The sequence below is a fragment of the Hipposideros armiger genome, unplaced genomic scaffold (genome assembly GCF_001890085.2).
Source record: "Hipposideros armiger isolate ML-2016 unplaced genomic scaffold, ASM189008v1 scaffold_0, whole genome shotgun sequence".
NCBI classification, from domain to species: domain Eukaryota; kingdom Metazoa; phylum Chordata; class Mammalia; order Chiroptera; family Hipposideridae; genus Hipposideros; species Hipposideros armiger.
The window spans coordinates 5,219,790-5,241,376 of NW_017731350.1; the positions used below are offsets into that span (position 1 = coordinate 5,219,790).

Sequence of the window (21,587 nt, forward strand, 5' to 3'; positions counted from 1 at the left end):
GCACTGCCCCACCCCTGCCCTTTCCTACATGTCATGTATTCCACTCAACCTAGTCCTTCCCTGACTTCCCTGACTAGGTCCCTCCCTCGCCTGACCTCACATGAGATTTTGAACATCTTTCTATGATAGCGTTTGTGACATCAACATGAACACCCCATCTCTTTCATCTTTGTCTCCTCCTCTAGACTAGAAGTGCTTTGGGAGGGGTAGGACCATGTTTTTGTCACCATTATTATCCACGCTACTGTGCCTGGCACGTAGAAGGTGTTTAATACATATTTATTGAATGTATGGCTATCCAAATGATCTTGAATTGAAGCAAATAATGTTCTTCTTGGCTCATGTAACAAAATGACTGGCTCATCATTCGGAAACGAGGGACTGCAGGGAGGAAGGGGAGGCTCAAGAGAGGGTGGGAGAGGGAAGGAGAGGCCCTGGCTCCACCTTGGTACTCAGAGACTCACCCTGAAGGGTGGGACCTATAAGCCTGGAAGGCAAGCAAGAGTCTATAGACGGGACTGTTGAGAAGCGTGGTTTCTCTAGCTTACGCCCCTTTTTAACCTTCAGTGTTGACTCAGTCGGCACCTGGTGGAGAATATACAGGAAATCTCCTCCGTACCTGGGAAAGCACTGCCTCTGGAAGCCACAGCGCAGTCGGAGCGAGAATCAGCCAAGAGGATGTGACTGGCTGGCTAGCCTAACAGCCCGTTCCTTACTGCAAAGATTCTTCTCCCTGAAACTAACTTGGACGATCCCTCAAAATGTATGTCTCTGGCTCTGATCTGTTCTCTGAGTGAGAGCCAGACACACACACCTAACACTCCTGCCACCATCACCATGTCTCAGGAGCCCTCACACCTGGTGCTAAAATAAATCTCAATCTACTCCAACACATGCGACCCCTCCCGGTGTTCCCAACACCATCAATGGCACCTCATCCATCCAGTTCCTCAGGCCAGAAATCTAGGTGTTGCCCTTGAGACAGCCCTGTCCTGTATTTCCCCTTATCCAACCCACCGCAGAGGCCTGCCAAGACAAATGAGTTTATACATCTCAAACTCATTTACTTCTCTCCATTTGCACCGTCACCTCAGGCCCAGCTGCTGAGTCCACTCCTGCCTGGACTTGGCAATCAATAAATCACCCCTAACTGTACCCCATGTTATTCCTTAGCATTCTTCAGTAGGTTCCCACATGGCAGCCAGCATCATCTTTTTGCAAATGCCATTCCCTTGCTTAAAAACTATCAAAGTTAGCGCATTTGCAATAAAAACAGAAACATTCTATATGTGGCCAACAAGACCCCGCATGGTCTCTCCCTGCCCAATTCGCCCATCTCCTGGACCACACTCCCCCTTGCTTTCTCAGCTCTAGCCTCCCTGGGCTTGACTCCTTTCCTTGAACACACCGTATTAGGGCCACAGTACATCTGTCCCTCTGCCTGCAATGCACGATCCCCTCCCCAGCTCCACTTCCCTTTAAATCCTGAGGTCAACCATTTTTTTTATGCCCCAGATCCGTCACTCCTACTTCCGGAATCCAAGCTGAGACCAGGCTCCCTATAACAGCACAGTATGCCTGCTATCTGAACTGAAAAGCATCTGTCTCCCCCACTAGACTGTAAGCTCATTAAGGGACAGAACCAGGTTTGTCTTTGCTCGCCGTCATGTTTCAATGCCAAGCACAATGCCTGGCACGCGGAAGGTACTCAGATATTTGTTGAACCACCAATAATGGGTTTAGGTTTTACTGAGGGGAAGGTGCCTACCCTTAGAGGCTGACTTCACAGGAGATAGTTACAACATAGAAGACTTTGCTGATGGCAACGTGTTCCTTTTGAGAAAGATTTTCAAGTGGGAGAAAACAACCTTCCCAAACTGGTATAGAAATCAAAGAGTAAAAGTGGAGTTGTCTAATGGAGGAAACGCACACCATCGGTACATTCACAAGGCTTGTGTGTGGGGATGTGGGGAGATTCCACCTCCAACCCTGAGCCATACACTGGGGAGAATCAGGGTAGGAGGAATCCTTTCCTTCCCCGTAACTGACAGTAGGCCTTAATTCGGCGAAGCGAGCGACATGATGCGAGCTCAGTATAGCTGCTGAGAACAAAGTGCCTCGATACTGCAGTTATATTTCTGGTCGGCCTGTCTCTTCTATCTTGCTCACTTTGAGGGGTTGTCTTTGTGCTGTGATGGAAACCTTGAGTGTCCTTCAGGGCTCAACAATGGGGCAAATGGTTGCTGACTGTTTCTTCACAGTCAAGTATGTCTGGCTGTGAGTGTACATCTGGGTAAAATTAAAGCTAATGTCAATAGCTATCAGGCTGTACCCAAACACTCTGGGGCATATGTCCAGCACTGGCACCTACATTTTTCTTTATGACAAGCCCTTCCCACCCTTCCCACAAGGTAGGGCTATGAACCTCAAACTCCCACCTCAAAAACGCACCCTTCAGCACATCAAGGCCACCTAGCTCTCTAGTGTCTCAGGACAGGCCTACCCACAGGTATAGTATACTGAGATTAGATGCCCCCAATAAATTCTAGGTGCCAGGACTCAGGCGTAGCATCCGAATAAAACTTCTTTGAAATACTATTTTCCTCCAAATTAACAAAGATTCTTAAGAATGACAATATAAGCTCTCACAGACACTACTGGCTGTATATACAATCTTTTGATAAAATAATCAGCATGTTTTAAAAGCCTTGAAAAACTGTATTCATAATCAAGTTCAATAACCTGGCAAGGTACAAAATAAATACATAGAACATAAACAGATTTCTTATTTGCCAGCAATAACTCATTAGAAAATACAATTGGACGGAAACCTCTATCTATATGCAGCATGCAGGAATGAAGTCTCTAAAAACAGTGCAGAGCTCATATGAAGAAAACCATAAATGTTTACGGAGAGATATGAAAGTAAAGTTAAATAAACAAAAAGAGAGAGAGCGAGAGAAAGAAAGAGTAAACAGACAAGCTTGCTCCTGAATGGGAAGTCTCAATATTATGGTCAGGGTGTCAATTCTTTTTAAATCAATTTATAAATATCACCTAATTCATAGGAATATCATGTAAAAAAGAAAAGATTTTTTTTTTTTAGCTTGGCGAAATGATTCCAAAGTGCATCTGGGCTGTTAGATGTGTCAGAAATTGTAGCTAAAACATTTTGGAAAATATTAATAATGAAGATGACCTGTAGTTACAGATTCTAAAACAATATACATGCTCCTATAATTATAACAATGTGGCATAGCACTAGGTCAGATAGAAAACATGCCCTAGCTTAGATAATAATTCAGTGTATGAGAGAAGTAGCATTTCAAATCAGGGGAAAAGAAAGATTTTTCAATATACCAAACCAGAAGAATTACTTAACTATGAAGAAAAAAAGTTAAATTCCTATCTTATATCTTCTAATAAAACGAGATAACTTAGAATTGGACAAAAACTTGAATCTATAAAATGAAATCAAACAAGCAGAAGAAAATGTAAATCAATAGACAGTGAGAGCCAGGATAGGGACAGGTTTTCTCAGCATAAAAACAAGAGGAAACATCAAAGTGAAAAAGGCTGATAAATAGGATGACAAGCAAATTAAAGTCTTCTATACAACCAAGGAACCATAAATGAATTTAAAAGACAAATGACAAACTGGGAAAAATATTCCTAACATTACACCAAAAGGTTAATATTCTCTTATGCATAAAGAGCACTTACAAATCAATAAGAAAAAGATAAATATAAATAGAAGAACAGGCAAAGGACAGGAATGTCAATAAACACAGAAACAAATGCTCCAGCCCACTGGTAATCAAGGAAGTGCAAATTGAGACCACGAGATACCATTACTCACCTAACCAACAGACTAAGGTATTTTTAAAAATTATAATTGGTAAGGCTACGGTAAAATGGGTGTTCACGTGCGATTTATGGGACGGTAAATAGCACAGGCTTTCTGGGGGGCAATGTGGCAAGACAGTTTTCAATATTTTCAGTGTGTACCTACCTCTGATTTGGTAATATCAGTTCTAGGAATCAATCCTAAGGAAAGAATCCAAATTGTCTGCAGATATTTATGCTCAAAAATATCCAATTGCAAGATTATTTATAATAGTAAATCACTGAGTTACCTGCATATTTAACAATAGGAAATTGGTTAAATAAGATATGGCACATTCATATCACAGAATATAATGAAATATGGCCTTTTAAGATCATGTTTCTGGATGCATAACAATGGGAAATAAATACAAGGTTAAGAGGGAAAAAAAGGAGATAAAATGACATACATAGAGTACGATCCCAAGTCTGCTAAAAGTGACAAAAATAGATTCAAAAATGTTAATTGTTTTTATCTCTTCATGGTAAAATTAGGCATGGTTTTTCTTTTTGTTAAAATTCTCCATAAAGAACATTACTCTTATAATTGGAAAGTAATATAATTTTTAAAAGATCAAGCCTTGGTAATTCTATTTCTAGAACTCTACCCAAATCACCCTGTCATGTATCTCTCAGGCTGGTACTATTACGTCCACGTGACATATACAAGACAGAGACCCGGATAGAGAACGTAACAAGCTTCACGTTACCCTCAGAACTGGGACTTGTCAGATCTGCATGACACCAAAATTGTAAACCAAAATAATACACAAGAATATCAACCAGGATGTCATGGTAGGGAAAAAAAAGGCATCTGATTGGAATGGCTACATAAACCAGATTGCAGGCATGAGGGGCTGTGGGCATTAAGTAGTGATGTTTAAGAATCATTTTCAATGACATGGGAAAGTGTCCTAATGTTAAAAAAGCAAGATGCAAAATTTCACATCCAACATGACCCCGGCTACTGTAAAAATACAAAACCAAAGGAAAAAAATATGATAAAATGTTAATAATAACCACCTCTAAGTAATAGGGTTTTAGAGATTAGTACTTCATTATTCCTGCAAGTATTATACAATGGGTGTTGCTTTTACTACCAAAAAATTTTCCACATTAACTTAAAAAAAATATGAACATGCAACCCCTTATAATCCATGACCCTCTTCTACCTACCTATCCTTTAAGGCCAAGTTGAAGGCTCACCTCCACCATGAAGCCCTCCTTGATTTTCCCAGCCCAAACGGCTCTGACCTTCCAAAACATGTATTCAAAGTAGAGCTTTGACTCCTAGATTCAGAAAATGTCACACGGGTCTCTAAGCACATCGCAGCTCTTGGGCTGGACTCCTCTGCCAGTATCCTAGAACCTCCAGGGTAGAGACTATGCCACTTTCTGCTCTTGTGTCTGGCTATGAGCTGGGCAGGCTTGTGGAGCTGGTGCCAACAGAGCTGCCATTACTGTACCTTCTGTATCTTGTTCCGCATGGTTGGGGAAAGGGTAGGTGATTATCATGAACAGGACAAGTCTGTGATGAAGTTCTCAAAGTCCACGGAAAATGAGAAAACTCAAGAGTAAGTAGTGTTTTCCAAAACATTACATTTATTCAACTGTCCTATATTCTGCGATTATATCCTTCCCACTCTACTCTTCGGTGTTAAAACATTCATTGTTTTTTGAAATGATGGAGTGAAGAGTAGGTGGTAATTTAAAAATGTTACTTAACAAAACGAGTAACTGGGCAACTCCATGTTGCTTCCTCCGTTTTCATCACGTTTCACATCCCATAAGATAATAAATATTGCAACTAACTTTTTTGAAGAAAAAAAGGGAGTTTAAAGTATTTACTATGCTTATAATCCAAATAGCATTAGTGCCGACTGAATAAAACCAGAATATTATTTGTTACTCTTTAGAGAGAAGTATTCCTAACTACCCGATCCAAAATAGCTACCACTTGCCTTTTCCCATATAGCATTCATAGTTATCTAGACAATACTCCAATTTTACTTGTTTTCTTTTTTCTGCTAAGTATCCTTATGGAGAATGTATATTCTATGAGGACAGGTTGACACATAGTTGTAGGTGCTTAATGAACATTTGTTAAATAAACTAAGGAAGGAACTTGGAGCTGGAGACGGTGGAGGGCTCTTTTAAACAGGAGGATTTTTGTCCGGAGTCTTAAAATATTAGAAAATCAAATTTAGTACCGAAGTCACTGATGGGTAAAACCAGTTCTAGGAGTGAATTCTAGCTATATACATTACATAGTAGCTACATACTAGCCCATGCTATCTTGTATCTGGAGAAAACTCTTGTGAAGGTTTCCTTTGGTGCCCAGTCATTCTGGGAATAAGACATTAAAAACAGAGTAAACACAGTGAGCAGAATTCCTGGCCGGCAGCACTGGCTCACACACCGGCAGGACATATTAAGTGGAAACATACATACAACTCAATTGCGAGCAGCTCTCCATCCCCTGCTTCTGATTAACACTCTCCTTCCCCCAGGCCTCCCAGCTTCTCTTTAGGAAACAAATCGTTTTTTACAGTAGTTGATGAGAAAATGCCCTCTTGTGGGCGTGACAGTGGACCACCTCGGTGGTGTCAGAGATTTCTGAGACTGTGGTGGGTTATTCAAGAGAATTCCTTCATTAGATGGAAAGATTTTTTTTAAAGAAAATTCCAAACATCAACCCTTGGGTGAAGTGAAAATACACTTTCTAAAAGGCCATTACACAGAACTGAATTTGCTTCTCCGTGTCTCACTTAGCAATGCAATTTCTGATGGTCTTAAACAGCTTCATCACAACGATAATTATTCTCCTTTCTAAACTTCTGTACGATTTGCTAATGACTGGGTGACTTTTTCTTTTTCTTTTTATTATCACTCAGAATCTGCCACTTTTCTGCTCTCAGGAAACCATCACCTGAGATTGACAGGCAGCAATTGGAAATAATAAAATTATGTAAGATGAGCTTGTAATCACCAGCATTTCACAAGAAGCAAAATGCATTTCACTGTGGCTGAGGAACAGAAAGTTTCTTCCTCATTTTAAATCCGTATCAGAGGTAAAGCCTTCTATTAAAACACAATTCTCTATACACTTACAGCCTCTGGCAGACTGCCAAGGAGACCATCACGGAACTATTGCTGCAGAGACGCAGGCCGTCAGAGGCATGGGGGAGCCAGCTCCCCAGAAGGAGAGCAAAGTCTCCGGAATTCTTGGGAGGGCACTGCTCATAGCCGACCTCACCCCTTTTGGCCAGCGCCCTCTGCAACTGGAATCTCTCTCTCTCTCTCTCTCTCCCCCCCCCTCCCTTTCTGAAGGGGCATGGGGAAGGTAAACATTCAGAAAATTCTTCCGGCTTTTCTCCCCAGGCACGCGCGCCGGCGCGCGCGCGCACACACACACACACACACACACACACACACACACACACACACACACACACACACGCACACACACACTTTGCGTTTCTTCCTTTCTCACTCCTTTGTGTCGTGTATTGTTATCATCATCATCATTATGAACTTGTAATTGATTCTGGGCAATGATCTAAAAAAAAAAAAAACAATCACCCTGCAGTCCAGGACCTGATAGATTGCAACCTTTTTGCTGGATGTAATTTACAGGTACAAGTGACCACTTGGGGGCACAGTTATTTGAGAAGGCTGGCACTGCGTTCAACAAGGCAGGCTTTAAAGGTTGGATGCCTGCTTCAGCTTAGCTACCTTTAAGAAGAGAGCCCTAGCTCTTGGTTCCTGAAGGAGTCCCAGGATGAAACGGAGCCCTGAGAGAAGTGTTCCTTTGAGGTGAGTCTGAGATTCATTGTGAGGGATATTTTCATGTGGGATTATATGGAACTATTCGGTTCCTTCCTCTCTTTTAAAAACTGGTTATTTAAAGATTTCTTCCATGTGAGGGCCTGTCCTTTTCATGTTTTCTCCAGGATTTGTGTGGGCATGTACACAACAAACACTTATTGCAGGAGGCAAACATTAGCCTTATTGTTATAGTTAAATTTCTTTCCTTTGTTAAACGAGTTATTTTTCCCAGTATGAAAAATATGATTTTTAAAAAAAAATCTGGAGAATTTAAAGGTAGAAAGGTGACTGTTGCTAACATGGCATATTTTTAGTCTTCTATGTTTTTTTTTTACATACTTAATATCATTACATATATATATATACACACACACACACACACACACGTATATATACCTACACACGCATGTGTGTGTGTATATATATATAATTATATATATATATATACTGTATATATTACCTGATTTCTTTTAAATAACTAAGTTTCCTTCTTACAAACTATTCTCTCAACCAAACTCATGATAAAGTCACTTTAGAAATTTTCTTCTCAATCCCCAAACAAGTGTTTTGTATTCTTCCTTATGGTTCCCTGATTAGAAAAAGGCAAGGATTGGCTTTCATGCCCCTTTTTGCCCACCCCAGCCCAGCCAGGCTGTGTGGTTCATAGCTGGGCAGAGAGGAGACAGAAACCTGGGGGAGGAGTCGGGGGGAGAAAGAGGATTGTGGGGGGCAGGTATGGGCAAAACCTGGGTGTCAAATAGAGGCTGAGGTTTCACCAAAGACCCCAAGGCCCAAGCGCTTAAGATGAGCACACAGGTAAGGTGCCCAGAAAGATCCGTGTCTGCTGTGCAGCAGAAATGGAGCAAAGATCATCTTTTTGTGGCTATTTGTATGCAGCCATTTCACATCCTGGTGAAGGGATTCTTCATCTTGTCACACGTTTTAGGAAATCATGCCTCCTTCCATGTGATAATAAGCCACAGAGAGAGAGCGGATTCCACCGGGTTAGTGCTTTTCCACCCAGGACAGCTTGCTACAGCACCAGGTCCACGGAGAGAATTCCTCACCCAGATCCCTCGCCCCTGCCCCTCCTCACCCCGTTCACGATGCTCTTCCCGTGCTTTAGGATTTGGGGTTCCAGTTCCAGCTCTGCCTCCAAGTCTTAGGTGGCGTTCCCCTTCTTGGGGCCTCAATTGTTCAAACTGTGGCACGTGCCCAGCACTGGCCTAGGGCCTAGGCCCTTAGAGGGAAATCAGCAAAGGAATATACACGAAATGTGAGGTGATCAGTTCCCCAGGAGCACACAGTCAGCTGGGGACTCTAGGAAGCAGTTCCATGAGCACCTGGGTCAGATAATGTCCATGGGTGGCACTCCTCCTGGAGGAAGCCGTAGAGGATGGGCAGGATGTGAACTGGGCAGAAAGCCGCAAGAGTGTTCTGGAGAGAGGGGAACCAAGGATGCCAACGGCCTGGCCAGAGAGTGGATCCTTGGAGCCAGCTGACAGTCCCCCTGAGAACAACGCTGTCTTCCTACTCTCCAGCCATGGCAGGGACACCGTTCCGTGCCCAGGGGTAGGCAGGCAGGACTCATCTGGCCCGGGCTTGTTGAGACAGGCTCCATACTCCATTACCCCGTCCCATGCGCATCAACATTGTGGGCTCTGTTGAGGGTGCCAACCACAGTCTCAGGGCTCTTGTACCCCCCAACTGTGCCACCAACATCCCTCCGAGGTGAATTCAGAGCAACGCAACCTTTAGTCACACCGTGCAAACCCAAGCTGGGTCTCCTGGGCCTACTTCTCACAAGGGAGAGAGTAGATTGTTAGCGGTATTGAACATGCGAGATGGTAGACTTGGGATGGGAACAAGGGGTACAGAGTGAGGCTGCCAAATCATAAGTCCACTTGCCCTTGGGGGCCTCCAAATGCTCCCTGCTCTGTGGGGCTTCCCAGTGACCACAGCTCGCCCTGATCAGGCCCTCCTCCGTTTCCGTTCTCTACGATAGAGCAACAGTTTGAGTTGTCACCCACACACTCTTCACTTGTATAGTCTATGTCTTGTGATGAGGCACTGCCCGGGAATGTGGAACTAGGGGGAGCAACTGAATTCAGCTTCCACACAGATGAATTTTCTCTGAGTTCCTGGCAGGCAGGAATTACCCTCCCACCTCCAACCTCTTACAGGCTTGTTGCAGGCAGTACATATTCGTGTCATAGAAGGTAGCTGTGCTCGAAAAGAGGAAGTAACTTGCCTAAGATCTCAGCATTTCTAGATGGCCCTGCTAAGATGTTGGGCCCAGATCTACTTGGCATTGAAGGTCATGGCTCTAAACATAGGGGCTCACTACTTCATGAGATGAGACACTGCCCACCAATGTGGAAATGGGGAACACTGACCTCAGAGTCGGACTATAGACTCCACAGCGAACAGGTGAGCACAGAGAGCACGAAGTCACCATAAAGACAGATCAGCTCTCACGCTTCTGTCTCAGGCTAAGGGTGTTAACATAGCTACAGAAAGAACATGTCAGCCAGCCCTGAGGCTCCAAACCAGGAAGAAAGGGACCCAGCTGGAGACTGAGCACCCTAGCCCTGCCCCGTGGGGAGGGTGCTCTGCTCCTCTTGTCCCCACCCTGTTCCCCACAGGCATCTGGTCAGTTCTGCATGTGACTGCCTAAGCAGGGGATGATGCACTTACAGCCCAAGGACACTGGCCTTTCAGACCATCCAGTAATCTCCTGTCCTCAGTGCAGAGTCACCAGCAGCCTCCTGATAGAGATTGAGCTTTTTGTGTGACGTGCCTTCAGGGGAGAAATCTGTTTAGCAGCGATACATGTGCCTGGTCTACCGGATGCCATGTTTTTAGTGTAAATCACCAAGACGCCAATACCTGGAGACCTTTCAATTTTGGGTGTGCTGCCAGCGAAGCAGGACGACCCCCAGCCTGGAGAATTGCATGCCAACCCCACCGGCTGAGACATACCCAGGTGGCCAGCTAACGTCCTCAGGTGCTGCTCTCCCAACACAGCACCACCCAGTGTCCATCCACAGGAGAACGGACACACAAACTGTGGAACGTGCCACGGAATACTACTGAGCCATAAAGAACGGACTACTGGGACACGTGTCAACATGGATAAATGGCAGACACAGTATGCTGAGTGAAACCAGCTGGGCGCAAAAGAGCACACACTGTACGTTTCTGTTTATACGAAAGTCAACAGCAGGCAAAGCTCATCTATGGTGACTGACATCAGAAATGATTGGGGAGAAGGGGGTTTGCTCGTAGAGGGACACAAGGAAACTTTCAGGGGTGATGGAAATGTTTTATAATTTGTTGTGGACGGGGGCTACACAGGTATATTCAATTATCAAACCTCAGTGAACTAAACACTTAAGATCTGTGGATTTTATTGTATTGCCTCAATGATTATACCTCAAATAAAATAAACAAATAAACACGATGCCCAGCACAGGGCTAGGGACACAGAAAGTGCTCAACAAGCATTTTTGAACTGTTAAAGTAAATGCCTTCTTTTTTTCCCTAAGCAAATTGTTCAAAGAATTTATTAGGAGAACCAGTTTGGAATATGTTTAGAAGTCTGGTTTATTTCATTGTGGTAAAAATATGTAACAAAAAATTTACCATTTTAACCGCTTCAGTGTATATCGTTCAGCAGCAGGAAGCACATTCACACTGGCGTGCAGCCATCACCACCATCCACCTCTAGAACCTTTTCTTTATCCCAACTGAAACTCTGCACCCGTTAAGCAGCTCCTCATTCCCCCTCCCCAGCCCCTGGCAGCCACTGTTCCACTTTGTTTCTATGCATTTGACCTCTGTAGGTCCCTCATGTAAGTGGAATCATACGGCATTTGTCTTTTTGTGACTGGCGTGTTTCACTGCACATAATGTCTTTCATGTTTATCCATGTTGCAGCAGGTGTCAGAATTTCCTTCCTTTTTAAGGCTTAATATCATTCCATTATATGTATACACCACCTTTTATGTACCCATTGGTGAATACGTGGGTCGCTTCCACATTTTGCCTATTGTGAATAATGCTGCTATGAACACGAGTCTTTGCTTTCACTTCTTCTGGGTATATACCCAGAAGTAAAATTGCTGGATCATAATTCTATGTTTAACTTTTTTGAGGAGCTGCCATACCAATTTCTGTAGCGCTTACACCATTTTACATTCTCACAAGCAGCTAAGGGTTCCAATTTCTCCACATCCTCACCTGCACTTGTTATTTTCTGTGTTTGTTTTTATAATAGCCATCCTAATGGTGTAAAGTGGTACCTCATTGTGGTTGTCTTTGGCATTTTCCTAATGATGAGTTGTGTTGAACATCTTTTCATGTGCTCATTGGTTACTGGTATATTGTGTTTGGAGAAATGTCTATTTAATATCTTTGCCCATTTTTAAATCAGTCTCTTTGTTATTGAGTTGAAAGTAGTTTTAATCATAACTTTGTGCAGGACTGAGAACCCAGTCTTGTGCTCTCCACTGTCACATGCTCACTCCCTAGATGTCAATCGCATGTCCCCTATGCCAGACCCCACCCCCAGTGGCCCTCTGGTCATTCAGAGCACAGGAGTAACGAGTCAGGCCCGCAACTGTCTCCCCCTTTTCCTAGGACCAAGGAGACTATATCTGGCCCAGGTGTCTACTCCAGATATCAAAAAAATATTTCTGAAGACCAGACATCCTGAGAGGCATACCTGGAATAAAAACAGCTGAGAGTGACAGCTCTGGAACTGGGACTTCAAGGTTCGCTGAGCACCCACCCCACCCCTACAAACTCCCCCAAGGGTCCTCCCCCGCAAAGATGGCTTTTTGTAGTTTCTGTGGACTCCAGGAGACAAGCTTTAAATTCCTTGGTGGGAACCTGAGCAGGGCTGTGGCTCTGGAATGCCTTTCTCATGGGAAGTGGGGGGAGAGAGCATAGGAGAGGCAGGACTGCCATCTATAGAAACCCAGGGCTGAGCCCTTGCCACAGGATGACGGCTTATGTGTCTTTATCCCAGCAGGGCAGTAGCTCACGCTGTTTCCCTGTAGTCTTTTGAGGGCTGCCTGCCACCTTCCCCTCAGGCCCCAGCCCACAACCCATATCCTCTCCCTCCAGAGAGCGCCGTGGGCCCCTGACCTGCCAGCCCTCTCCTTCAGGGTGCCAGGGCAGACCCTGTCAGATACCTGGGGCCAGGGAGGAAATGTCTCTTCAGCTCACAAGAGGGGTGGTGACTTCCATGAAGCATGGTTTCCATGAAAATCAGTTTCCTTCTCTGGGGGCAAAGGAGGACATTTTAAATCTTAGTGCCATTGGACTGTGGAGAGAGGCGGTTTCCCCGTGTTGCAAGAAGCAATCCAGGTGCTCCCTTTTTTGCAACGTGCTGCCATAGATTGGTAGATGGAGAAGCTTTGGCGCTTCCACTCGGCACACGGAGGCTTCAGCAAGAAATATGTTCCTTTCACAGTTTGAATATTATTCAAGTGTTGATGATTAAAGCTGGTTGGAACAGCATGAACCGAATAGATTACAGCACTCCCCTTACAGCAGGCTCTTCTTTAGCACGATCCGGCTAGACAGACACACACGATGCATGCCGCCTCCAGGTCTCATCAGACAGCTTCCAAATGCAGCACTTACACTGCCCCATTCCACGGCCCTAGCTTTGGGTTAGGAGAGCCAGAATCAGAGCACAGTCATCTTATATTTTCTCACATCCACCCAATAAGCTAATTCAACAGCAAAATAACCTACCCCAAACAAACATGCTAATTCAGTGGCAAAATAACCTACCCCTATCGGAAGAGGTCAAAACAGTGCAGAATTGCAACAAAAGGGCCTCAAGATGAACATGGATGTGAAGTTCCTGAGCTCAGACCCTGAAGCTCTTTCTCAGCACAGGGAGACTCCCAGGGATACACATAAATGCAGAGCGCGCGCCCCTCTTCACAGTCCTCCTGAAATGGCAATAATGTTCTGAGCAGGACAAGCCACTCAACTGCCCTGGCTTTGTCCTCTTGTCTGCTCCCCCCCCCACCCCCCCCCACCCCCGCTTCTGGGAGCTTTGTGAGGGTGCCTTGAGAAAAAGGAAGCCTCAGACCTGATTCTACCCTTAGGATAGAAACAACGCCAGGAGGGAGGAAGGGAGAGGCAGTGGAGCTGGACAGGCAGGCACACAGGAGCAGCCTGTGCCAACCCAGGGACAGCCAGCCCTCTGCAGTCTAACCCTCACCCAGCATTCCCTGTGCCATCACTGCGTTACAGGTTTGATCCCAGGCATTATAACCATGCCTTTCTCACAGTGAATCTCAGACCAAGGAAGCCACTACTTGGCTGAACGAGGATTGGAAAAGTTAAAACAGGGAGCAAACATGTTTTTGTGAGGTCTGCTCCAGGCTTGATTCATATCCTCTACCCATTTCCAATAAACAAACAAACAAACAAACTAATCTACAGATTAAAAATAGGACTGAAGTTGGAAAATGCAGTGTTACTGCCCTTTTGTGGTGGTCTATATGATTTCTAGGTGTTTCATATTTCTTTAAAACAATGCCTTTTGTGAAATACCACAAATTAAAAAACCTGAATAGAGACAATACCTTGCCAATAAGTGTGATTTGAAGAACGGGCTTTGTGTCGACTCTCAAAAGTGCCAGGTAGATTCAAGTCATCAATGGAATGAAGAAGCTACAAGAAAATTAGTCTTCAAAGTCTCAAGTCATAAATCCTGGAAGATTCCATTTAGATTAGTTAGGATTCATCAACAAGCATATTTAATAGGCATATGGCCAAATATAGCATCTAAAATTCCATACAGTGAAAAATCACGAACAGATAACTAAATAGCCACGGAGCAAAACCTACCCAAAATGTAGGCTTTGATGTCAATTACCTGATACCGTCTCTGGACATAAATTTATCCAGGCAAACATTTTAATTAAAGAGGTTTGTGCCAGTCACTATACTAGGCACTGGGGATTCAAGAGTGAACAAGTCCAGCTTCGTCTTTAGTGGTCCGGGATATATCCTTAATCCTGCATTGTTTCTACTCTTTGATTTTCTATTTATTTATTATTTATTTTGCTGGAACAGATGCCATTCAAGCATCTAAAAGTTTTTCTCATTAGCATTCCAGGAACCAGAGTAAATGGAAGCAGGTGAGCAAATCCAAAAGCACTATGAATGTTGGTCCGAGCTGGTAAAACATTCTTCTTTAAGCTCATGTTCCTTGCCTATAAGAGAATTCTTTTATTTATTTAATTAGCCAGACAACGTGGTACCTGGCACATGACAGGCAATGTGAAGTGGTGCCAAGGCACTGAGATCCAGTCTGAAGTATCAGAAACACACACACAGAGAGAGAGAGAGAGAGAGAGAGAGAGAGAGAGAGAGAGCGAGCAAAGGAAAGACAAGGCAGGCAGACTGGTAGCTGATGGGTCTGGGTTAAGACCCAACTACTATACAACGTGGCTAGATTTGTGGATTTGTGGTCTTGGGCCAGTTGATTACCTTTCTGAGTCTCATCTTCATTTGTAAAATGTGGATTACTCCTATTTGGCAGTGTTGATATGAGGATTAGCGATAATATATGGAGAATAAACTAAAATAGACTGGGTAGCCATAACTGGAGGCCATTATTATTATTATTATTATTATTATTAATTATTATTATATTACTGGGACTAGATATCTGTATAGTGATTGAATAATAGGTGGATTAGCTAACCTCTAAAATCCACATCGGCTAAAATTATGACACCAAAAATGGAATTAAAAGTTCATGTATCAATTCCATTCAAGGCTATTTTTAACTATTGCAATTGTGATGCAATCTCTTATGCTTTTCAGAATAAGTACTGTAATGAGACTGGCAGAATACAACATGTACACCCACTCTGGCATACCATGAAATTGTTTATGACAAACTTTAACAGGCTAGGTCTCTACCGTTTCTGAGATCTCTTGGATTGCTGCTGCCTCTTCTCTCACTTTACCTAAGCTCTCCTTTCTAGAGCACCGCTCTAGGCCAGGCACTGTGATGTAGGTTTGACCAGGGTTACCTCAGCCACAATTATTCCCTCCATTTTCATGAAAGAAACCTGCAGCTTCCTGAGGTTAAGGATCTTTCCAAGGTCACAGAGCTAGTAGGCGCCAGAGGCTGGACTTCAACTTTGACACTCAGCCCATGCCTTTACCCACTCAGCAATATCACAGCTACTTAGGCAATCCCTGGACGCAACATGTAAGAGAGTGCTGAGACTTGCAAGGAAATGTACACACAGAAAAGGAAGAACAAATGTCAGTCACACCTACTGCATTCTTTATCCGATTGTGTTCTGTTGACTGCATTTTCACCAAATCCCTTAAGCAAGAGGTCAATGTAATATGTTCGTGAAAAAAAAAAGTGTTAGAATATAGCAACCCCACATCTGGGTATTTATCCAAAAGAACAGGAAGCAGGATCTCAAAGAGATATTTGCACACCCATGTCCACAGAGCTGTCCCGTAAGATTCCACTTATGTGAGGTATCTCAAGTCACCAAATTCATAGAAACAGAAAGTAGAATGGTGGTTGCCAGGGTTTGGAGGAGGGGGAAATGGATAGTTGATTTTTAATGGGTAGAGAGTTTCAGTTTCGCATGATGAAAAGTTCTGGAGACCCATCGCACAACAGTGAGTGCTGACACTACTGAACTGCACAATCAAACACGATAAAGGTGGTAAATTCTGTTATGTGGCTTTTTTTCAAACCACACTTTAAACAAGGAAATAAAAGTGGCAGAATATATATTTGTATGAAACATTATATATACATAATATATATATACACAAATATATATATACACACACACACACATATATATATATATATACATATATATGTATTTCTATACGTGTGTATATATCCTTAAAAGAGGCAATGATTTAAACATTTCAACTATAAAATAATTATACAAATTGACACTTATGGGGCCAATGGCAGCCTTTACATGTCTGGGGAGCTGACCTTTGGGCTCAAACCCAATCCCCTATCGTAACAATCCTGGACTGTTCCTGTTCTAGCTTCTGAATCATCGGCTGCTGCAGAGTAAAAGTCTCCGAACCATTTGAATTTCGTGCAGATATGCTCTCTCATGGGAAATGAGAAATCTTCCCCTTCGTCACCCTAAAGGTAGAAACGCCGCACGATAACCAAGTTCATTTCATAAACAACAGTGTTGCTACTTTCAGTGATCAACTTGCCTCATCTTAATTTGCAGCTTCAATTTCCCCATTTTTAAGTGATTTCCTTGAAGAAAGGACAGACTACCTTTCGGACCTGGGACTCGGGAAAAGGGAGCTTGTAGCTGTCATAGGCAGAACCACCAAGTTTGCTTTCAAAGTGCTCCCACTCTCAGCAGTTTTGATCCAATGAGCAGATAAAGAATGCTGGCACGCTTTTCCTTCTTAACCAAAATGATTAAGACCATTTCTATGGAAAAATTTCTTCAAATGAAAGTACTTGCTGGAGATTATGTCACCGATTTTTTGTTTTTAGCATATTAGAAAATGACCCCCAATTTCCTGGGTAATAACAAATGACATCTTCTGCACAAACTACAAATATTCTTCCAGTTTCTTCCAGTTTCTAAACATTTGGGTCTACATGTGACTTTTCGGTCTGCAAAGAGATTTCTTGTTCTCTAGTCGTCCCATATGGTTTCTGCCTTGGTGTATCCTCAGCCACCAAAACCAATGGCTGGATTTTCTTATTTACAGCGTTTCTTCCTCTCCCTACCCCCAAGAAGGCACTTAGTTGACTGATTATAAAATCACAAGGCTGGTAATAATTCCATTTCTCCATCTGACTTTGAACTTAAGTGTTCCAATTACTTCGCCTGATCCTAATAAGTCACTAGCGTGCTAATGCTTGCCTTGATATTTCTGAAGTATACAGTGTGATTAGCATGGGCCTGCATCATTAGAAAGCAAAGTTGAAAGCGGGTGAGCAAAATCATCACTCGCTTTAAGCAAAACTGCCTGTTCAGTGAATTTACAATGTTACTATGATCCTAGGGACACTACATGCTGTTGTGACTAAATGTGTACTGCATTTGAAAAAATCCTCTGATGCTCCGGAGCCTTCTCTGTCTTTGGATCCTACTGTATGAGAAAGATCCTAGAAGAACAGACCCCTTCTAATACACAAAGTCCCAAAATCTGTTTGAGCCACATATAGCTGAAAACAAAGAATCCTTGAATCATAATGGGGTAGGGGAAAAAAAGAAGGAAGGAAAGAAGGAAGGGAGGAATGAAGGAAGGAGAAAAGGAAGGAAGAAAACCTTTGGTCAATTCTGCTGGATTGCATGGACATCTCCAGGCCATAAAACAAGACAGGTTTACCATAAACCTGCAGGAAGGAAAAAAGAATACCCATGTGCACACACACACATATCAAATGAGATGCTAAAAAATTACATTAGCATCAGTGGTGTTATTTTAGTCTATTAAAAAATTTAACCCCTTTATAACTGTGTGTAATGGAATTATAGTGTAAACTTTTTGGAACTAGAAGGGGGGAAAAAGAAATGCTTTAAATGGGAATGATTTGCAGCCAAATCAATTGACAAATGGAAGAAAAAAAGATGGCACAATTGAAATTGATGCCAAAGATTTATAAGGTTGACTAAGTAAACAAAGATGGAATGGATCACCATGGAAATGCATGAATATTGAAATAGGCAAGATTTGAATAGACTAATGATATGCCTCACTTCGACTGACAGGTGTGGATAACAACTGTAACACTCAAAGCACACCAACATCCACACTTTGAACATGTTTACTCCTAGAAAACAGGAGCTGGATATAAAAGGTTCCTTTACTAACAGTCTAAAAGTGAAATATATATATATATTTTTAATCTTAAAGGACCTGACTCAATTTACATCTTGAAAAACAAGAAAGGTTTCATCCATTTGCGTTCTGCGTATGAGGAGCTAGCAGAAATCACTCTCTTGGGCTCTACTAGTCCTTTTTCCAACAAACCTCTCACGAAACTGAATTCTCGGACTTGCCTGTCTTCCACACTGAGCACTTGAAGTATGACCACCACTCATTAGACACATGATTAAAAAGACACAACACTCGATTCCTTCTCCCCCTCACATACAGATGAAAACCAATAACCCCTAATCTATTTGTTACCATGGCTACCATAGGATGTTTTATTTCAGCACAACTGTAGGTATTTTGTTTGGATTGTTGCTTGCAAATGAAAGTTGGAGACCTATAAATTTCCGTTAACTGCGCAGAAATGGAGAGGCTGCATGGAAGAGAATGCTTTTCTTAATCACGGACAAATACGGTTTATTAGATGCTTGTGCAGAAAAGTTATTAAAATTGGTTAAATGTATCAGCCCATAAACCAATTTAAATGCCATTAAATTCATGTAGAGTTTAAGGGCACATATGCTAGCATTCCTCTGACTTATAGCAGGGTGATATATCAAGCACACCCAGAACAATGTATAGGTCGGAGATTATAGTCATCAGTGGTACACGGCTCTATAGCTGTATGTGACTGACTCAAATCCATACCAACCAGCCTGTGTGTTATCAGACAACGTTTTCGCCCAATGTCAGGATCAGCAATCTGTATAATTGTTCACCACTCCACACCCCCCCACACACACCAAAGAAAAAAAGAGTGAAAAAGTTAGCTCTACAATCCCCCAGTATAATTTTTTAAAACATCAGAAATGAGGTAGGCTAATTAAATTTGCTGTCGTTCGTCCTAAACGGAAATGATTCCTTAAATCTGCCTTCCCAGCGCTGAGTTGGAGATCAGACTACAGGGCAAGGCAGGAACTCTGTAGTGACTAGGCAAATGACTTTAAAGAGGCTGAAATCAGGGTCAAGACAGCTGTAACCGGGACAGATCTGTCACTGCAAGAGGAGTCCGAATCCCAGCGTAGCTCAGCTGACTAGGGACCGGAGCCTGCAGCTGTGGAGCCTGAATGTCCCTGAGCTGGCGAAGTGGAAGAAGTGGAAGTTTCGCGGGCCCCAGCAGCTTCGAGTCCTCAGTGGCGCGGTCCCTCCAGCGTCGAGGTCTCGCCTAATGCTACATAAATACCTGCGTCCACGATTCGCCTGGGGCGCGGTGTGGCGCAAGCACCGTAGGGAAGGAGGAGAGCGTTTGCTGAGCGGCGGGGACGGCAGAGGCGGCGGCTCATTACCCATCAGCATCCTGGGGACCCGCGGGAGGACCCGCCAATTGACCTCGTCTGCCCTGGGTGCCAGAGCCCAGCAACGACAACTGGTTTACCAGCCGGAGGACTCAGGCATCCGAGACTCGCGCTTTGCCTCCATCCCCTCTCCTCGGTGACGGTTGGTAGCCGGCAGGCAGCGCGTCCCCGCCTTCCCCAGCCAGCGCAGACCCGACCTGCCCCGGAAGCTACCTCGGACCTACCCCGGCTCTCGGCTCCGCACTCCGGGCGCCGGGCGAGCGCGCTCCTCCCCTCCGGGCCGGGATCAGCGCTGCCCGGATCCCGCACCCGCGGCGCGAACGCAGATAACCCTCGCGCTCTCGGCCCGCTCCAGGCCCGGGAGACCCGGGCGTGAGCCCTCGGCCACCCAGCTCTCCCTGCGGGAGTCGGGGCGCGCGTCCACACTCGCACATTACACATCTCCGGGTCCCTCTATCCCACCCATAAACAACCCCTCCCCACCTGACACCACATCCTCGTCCCTTCGCCATCCACGTAAGCTCGCCTTTCCGCGTTCCAAACACGGTGGCCCCCATGAGGTGTTAAAGGAAGGGGGGGTCACAACGAGGTCTGTACGGCTCCCCTCCCGATGGTTTTCAAGCTCCTCTACCTCGAAAGTTACTTGAGATTGAGTGAAGAGACCCGGTCCCCAACTGCGGGGTCTGAGGACCGGAGGGGGCAGAAACCCCAACCTGGCTTCTTGCTGCACAGAGGCGCGCGCCTCCCCAAAGGGCAGGGCGCGAGGCCGCCCCCCCCCCCGGAGTCCAGCCCTTGAGTGCGTCTTTCTGGCCCCCAGCCCCGCTCGGGCCCTGGGCTGCTCAGGGGAGGCGGCCTGGAGAGGAACTCGCGCTGCCGGGCCCAGCCAGGGGGCTGCCCCGAGGCCGGGGGTCACACTGGTTTCCAGCATCCTCGACCACCGCGACACTGGTCCCGGGCAGCCCCTGTGCATACACACCCGGGGGCAGGAAGTTTTTTCCCCCGTTTTTCCCCCCCTGGAGCAGCGCAGGCGCAAGGGCTCCTGCAGCCTGGCGAGTCCAGACGCGGGAGGCTCCTGCGCCGCCGCCGCCGCGGGAGCCGAGCCCAGCGTACCGGGTTCTCGGGCCCCGCTCCCCAAGCCCGGCACGGCCCCGCGCTGCAGCCAGGACTCGGGGTCTCGGGAGCCGCATCCGTGGCGCCCTAGCCTGGCTCTTACCTCTAGCCGCGGGGCTCCGGCCCCAGCCCAACGCGCAGAGAGCCGGGGGTCTCGGGTGGGCGCAGGAGGGCTGATGGATAGCGGACGGCGCCGGCGGGTAGCGGTAGCTGGGGCCGCTCGGGTCCTGGCCGGGAGAAACGGATCCAGGTCCACCTCCTTGCGTTCCTGCTCTCCGCCTTCTCCCCCTGTTCCTCCTCCTCCTCCGCCTCCTCCGCCGCCGCCTCCCGGCAGCCCAGGGAGGATGCCCGGAGAGGGAAGTCAGTCCTTCAGCCTGTCAGCCGGTGCGGCTACGCGCGGCGCGGCTCTCACCGAGGCGGCGGCGGCGGCGGCGGCTCCGGCAGCATCGCCCCCGCCCTCTCCCCGCAGCCGCGGCGGCCGCGGGGCTGGGCTGGCTCCGGGCTCCGGGCTCCGGAGAAGGGGTC

At 45.3% G+C, this 21,587-nt stretch overlaps 1 protein-coding gene across 4 annotated transcripts in view; it reads right to left on the bottom strand.

Moving 5' to 3' along the window:
- LOC109387518 (kelch-like protein 29) overlaps positions 1 to 21,571 on the bottom strand; it is a 228,368-nt gene extending 206,797 nt beyond the window's left edge. For 2 of the 4 annotated variants that reach the window (XM_019651607.1, XM_019651678.1), the window contains exon 1: positions 21,166 to 21,571. The gene's annotated coding sequence lies outside the window, so the exon portion shown is untranslated. Of the gene's footprint in view, positions 1 to 12,076; positions 13,389 to 13,518; positions 13,683 to 14,324; positions 14,453 to 21,165 lie in introns of those variants that run through there. The other 2 variants (XR_002125068.1, XR_002125066.1) reach the window with 2 other exon arrangements.
- Between the last annotated feature and the right edge of the window lie 16 nt (positions 21,572 to 21,587).